Here is a 5,861-nt window from a genome sequence, read left to right as displayed (position 1 = left end):
TCCCCTCGCCTTCAGGGTGTGTCGACTTTTATCCCCTTTTTTGGTTTGTTTGTTTGTTTAATAAGGCCACTTGCAGCCTGAGATGGTAATTATAAATTAGAAAAAGTGCTCCTCGGAGCACAGGTCTCCGCCAGGTCAGGTAGGTTATTGTTGTGGCCTCCTGGTGGCGATAATACAGGCCAATGTGAAAAGGGTTAGCATCGCGTAGCCAGACTATATCACTGCGCAGAGGGCAATTTTTTTTTGCACTGGCAGATTCGTCTGGTCTGGTCCTGCAGGCTAGAAAAGGGTGGCATTTCTTCCTCTGCCTAGTGGGAATGTGCGTGCAAAATTTCAAATCGTTGCATGATTTGCTGCATTTTGTTCAAAATGGACAAATCCTGCAAACTTTAGATGCCAATCAATCTTAGCCAATCAGGATGGAATATGTAATATAATATTAAAAAATCGTTTTGCAAGAGTCGGCCTCTGTGCTTAAAAAGGCAGATGTGATGTTTCCTTGGCCTCTAGGGAGTGTGCATCAGGGGCGCAGCCATGGGTGGGCCTGCATAGAGAGCTGGCCCACCCAATCGATTTTGCAAAAAAAAAATGTTTGGGGAATTTCTTTTAATATATTTTTTTATAATACATTTTTGGATAAAAAATCGGTAAAATCAGGCAAAAATAAGAATTAAATAACATAACCCTAACCCAACCCTAACCCTAACCCTAACCCTTAACAGACACAGACAAAATTGATTTTCTGGATGTAACCATTTTCAAAGGACCACTGTTTAACACCAGTGGAAAATTTGATCTCAAAGTCTACTTTAAGGAAACTGACACCCATGCTCTCTTACATAAAACGTCATTCCACCCACCACACTGTTACACAGGGATTGTTAAATCACAGCTACTACGATTCCACAGAATTTGCACACAAGAACAGGATTTTAAGACAGCCTGCAAGATCTTATTCTGCGCCCTACGAAAAAGAGGGTACACAAGGACCTTCCTACGAAAGGCCCAAGACACCTTTCTGGAAGTAAAGGAAAAATACCAGGGCCCACAGCTGGCTCTGGTAACTACATACTCCTCACAAAGCAAATTAGCTAACACCAGGATAAAAAGGAATTTCCAGAACAGAGGAAACACTCTTTTAAATGGGTGTAAAATCATTTCAGCCTACAGAAAAAATAAGAACCTCAAAGATTATCTAGTCCACAGCACTCTTAAAGGAACGAATGGACCAACTAACAGGAGACCACATTACTTTAAAAGCACCCAAATGGTGACCAACAGACACAACAAAAGGGTGTTTGGCATTAAACAAAAAATACAAGCTAACACTAAAAACTGTATTTACTTAATTACCTGCACCAAATGTAACCTTCAATATGTGGGTGAAACACAAAACACAATCGCCACCAGATTAAACCAGCATAGATATAATATAAATAATGCCAAGAAGACCAATTTAATAATTGTTCAACACTTTATGACACATGGAATAAATTCCCTAAAAGTCTCTGGCCTAGAACATAACCCAAATTGGACACTAGGACAAAGGCAATATAACGAAAGACAATGGATAAACAGATTAGGTACAATTTTTCCAGAGGGACTTAATATGACAAACACTAGAAACACACAAACCAACCCTTCTTAATTCAATCAAACAAACTCACAGAAACACAAAGAGACCACCAGGTACTCAGAGAGAACTAAAAGAACAAGGACCCACTCAGAGAAAGGAGGAGTAACACCTGACCGGGATACTAGATTAAGGACAATCACAGAAGCATCAACGACCCTAGGGGAAGACAAGGGGCTTCTTCCTGACCCATAGCTTAAAACCCAAATAGGTGTGAGGGTAGTCAACCCAAATGCCCACTCAAACCTTCAAAAGGACTAAGTGGGTTAAGACACACATAATCAAACAATGGACCTAGGAAGACTTAGATGAACAAATGTGAAATAATAAGGACCTTAAAAATTAAATGTTTTAAGGTCCTCATTACTCTAAACCCTAACCCTTGTAGCAGAAATGGAGAATGGTGTCAGTCCCAGCAAAGACGCACTAGAATTGACCAGTAGTCACTGGGAGGTTCAGTTGGGGCAAACGCAGTCCCCACAAACATCATTTACTATTCTGTGCCTATCGGTACACAATTCGGACGGGGCTGAGTAGGCTCAAAGCGAACTTCGCAACGTTCGGCACGGCAACTCGCGCGCCTTAGCGCGCTCGGTGGTGCCTCTCGTGGCTCAAGTTCGCTTGAGACTGCGCCCCTCCATCGCGGTTGGGTCCATAACTATATTTGTTTTCCTAAATCTTTTATTGAGTCCTAATCCTGTACCATTCTTATAATGAGACTATGGATGAATTTTGGTATGCGGTCCAACTAAGGTGGGACTCAGGATGACTGGCCGTACCTGCCATGCACAGTCCCCAGTGAACATTCCTCACAAAGTTCACTGGCAATTTTATTTATAGTTTGTAAACATGCCTAAAAACCTAAACTTTGAAGAAAGGGAAAATGGTTAACCCTAATGGGGAATCCTTTCTTAGGAAAGGCGAAACAGCCAAAAAGAACTTAGGGCTAAGATTTAGAATTTAGATTAAAGACTTAGTAAACAGAATGTAAAAGTACAAGGACCTTCAAATTAAAGAGTAACGGGATCCCAAAAAGACTTTCTTTCAAAAACAAGATGGCGAGAGCAAAAATTCCTTGCTCTGCCTTTTTCGGAAAGGATGCCCTTTCTAAAAAAGGCTTAGCACTGAAGTCCAACCCAAACCATTCCCTAACCCTAACCCTAACCCTTAAACCGAAATAAAGTAACAAAAAAACGCCCAAAAACGCCCAATATCCGCGCAATAACTGAACATTTTCGCACGCGCACGAGTCGGGGACACATGCACGCGCGCTGCGTGCATATATATATATATATATATTTTTTAATATGTGGGTGCCCTAGCTATTTTTGTAGGGGTAGTTGAATACAGCATTCTCATAATCACACTATATCGAATACATCTAATAAATATATGGGGCCTGCCCAAATGTCTAATTCAAACAAAAGAGGCATGCACACATGTCAGTCAAATACATGAGCCATTTTAGTTCATCATCATCAATAAGTAGCTTACAGGCTACACCCAGGTGTATCTCCTGGAATCTCTAGGAAACCGAAGAAAACTACAAATGGCTGCCAAGTGACGTAAACTCTCAGTGCTTCTTTTCTATTGGTTGGCTGACTTGGCTCCAAGTCAAAGTTCACCATGCAGGGTGTCATGTTACAAAACAACAGATCTACAAGCTAACAACACGTTGCATGGCAGCACACTGCGAGCTAATGTAGATCTGTCCTTTTTGACAAGTGACGCTGAGAGCAGAAGGGACGCTGGGACCACAGCGCCAGCTTTGAAGTTCGTCGCGAGCAGAACGGTACAATCCTCGTTATCCTCCTGAGAATAAAATAATATAACTGTGTCATCTTGATTCATCAAGAAGATAGAAGAAAGCAGCTTAAAGAAGAGGGATTTTTTTTTAGGTGAGTGTTTAATGGCAAAGAATGTGGCTTTTGACATTACTGGGGAAACTTTATTTTGGTAATTTGCGATTTTGTACCGTGTTTTTGTTGTGTATTCTGGTGGCTTTGAAGACAGTGATAATGGATGTTATGGATATTAAGTATGTTAAATATATGAGCCTCCCATGTGGCAAAAACACAGACTTTAACTAGACGTATCTTGATGGGTAGAGTTGCCCAAATGATATTATTAGAACCATTTTGTGGCTGTCAACAGAGTTTAACAACTGTCAACCTGGCGTCCCTATTTTGGACAAGTCATTATAGGCCTAAGTGAAAATAGGGAAAATATCCTATTTACAACAAGCTCACAACGGTAGCATAGTGACACGTGAGCTTGTAGATAATCTATTTAGCTATTTAGATGGTGGTTCTCAAAGTAAGGTCTGGGGGCTTAAAGGGCTGTCAGTGGGCCCCAAGCAAAATGAGTTAAAATAGTATTACAGCTAGTTTGACCACCATAACCCTATTTTATAGTCGCCATATTTATCTATTTACATTATTTATGTGTAACTGAGTAGGTATTGGTAGAAAGTGTTAATGCATCACATCGTCACCTTGCTAAACTAATGGCCTAAGTCATTTTTTGAGGAAAATTATATTTTCAGCTCAAGTCATGACACTGGCCACCTCTGGTAAAATCGCCTATCTCCTAATTGAAAAGGATCATGCTGTTCCCTCCCCTTTTAGTATAATGGCCTAACTCCCTAGTGCGATTTAGGCCAAAGTAGGCCATTTGTTTGCCCTAAGTCACATGGTTTTGTAACTTAGGCCAAAGACAATGCCAAAAAATGGCCTAAATCAGTAAATAATTTGGCAAAAAGTCAGATGTAATCCTATTTAAACCTATTTAAATATCTTATGTTACATAGCTGACAGAAGGTGTTATTTTAATTTTAATATTCATAATTTGTTATAAACATTTTGGGTGAAATGATTAAGAAATATCATATAGTTTTGTTTTGGATCAGTTTTTTTTTTTTTTTCTGAAATGACTTAGGCCATTAGTTTAGCAAGGTGACGACATTGAAGATTATTTAGGCTAGTGTTTATTTTATGGTTGGCTTAGATTGGCTATTGACAAACGACCGAAATACAGGGCTGAAGTGGTTAGTGTGTGTTTTGTAATAATAATCAAAAGCAACTAAAGTTTTCAAATAATTGTAGTGGAGTAAAGTACAATATTTTCCTTTGAGATGGTGGAGTAGAAGTATAAAGTATTGAAAATTGAAAATACTCCAGTAAAGTAAAAGTACCTGAAATGTTAAGTACAGTATAATTGAGTAATGTACTTGGTTACTTTTCACAACTGGTCATTGCTTAACCTTCTTCAAAGCTATAGCCTAGGGTTGTTTAGGCCTATAGTGTGGCATGAAGAGAGGAGAAGGATAGTTTGTAATTGTTTGCTGTTTTTGCTAGTATTAAGTGTTTCTTTGATATTAATATGATGAGTCATATTAGCCAAGTATTAGTCTAATGTGAGTCAGGACAGGTATATTGTTTGTCTGCAGTCTGAGCTCAGTGGTGACTGCATGGGTCCCTCCCCTCTGTGCAGCTTTCCCACGGACCCTAGGAGGACAACACACACACACACACACACACACACACACACACACACACACACACACACACACACACACACACACACACACACACACACACACACACACACACACACACACACACACACACACACACACACACACACAGGCAGTGGCCTTAGATTTCGCCTCGTCTCGGTGGAGTAGGGCTGCTCCCTGTTCCCTAGATAATACGGCCTGTCTGGCCGTCGTGTGTGTGTGTGTGTGTGTGTGTGTGTGTGTGTGTGTGTGTGTGTGTGTGTGTGTGTGTGTGTGTGTGTGTGTGTGTGTGTGTGTGTGTGTGTGCGTGTGTGTACTTGTAATACCAAACTTGTGAGGGCCATTATTGGGGGGAATAACTTTAAGACATTGTGAGGACTACAGTATTTCCCTGCATGGTCCTCACAAGAGAAATGCTTGTTTTATTATGATAACAAATGATTTATCCTGCAATTAAAACATTCAGGTTGGTGTTAGGATTAGACATTGGTTTAGCGGTTGCAGGGTTAGAGTTTTCCCCCTATTCTATAGCCTATACTTCGATACGTGCACTTTGAACAAGCCTTAAATTAGTGTTTTTTCTACTATTTTCAATGACATCCTAAAATGTTGATGTCCTCACAAGTATAGTAGCCTACAGTGGTGGAAGAAGTACTCATATTTTTTACTTAAGTAAAAGTATCAATACAGCAATGTATAATATTCTGTAAA

This window comes from Gymnoscopelus braueri (assembly GCF_963280865.1).
Source record: "Gymnoscopelus braueri genome assembly, chromosome: 16".
Classification (NCBI taxonomy): Eukaryota; Metazoa; Chordata; class Actinopteri; order Myctophiformes; family Myctophidae; genus Gymnoscopelus; species Gymnoscopelus braueri.
The sequence above is the reverse complement of the archived record's forward strand: the minus strand, read 5'-3'. Positions refer to the sequence as shown.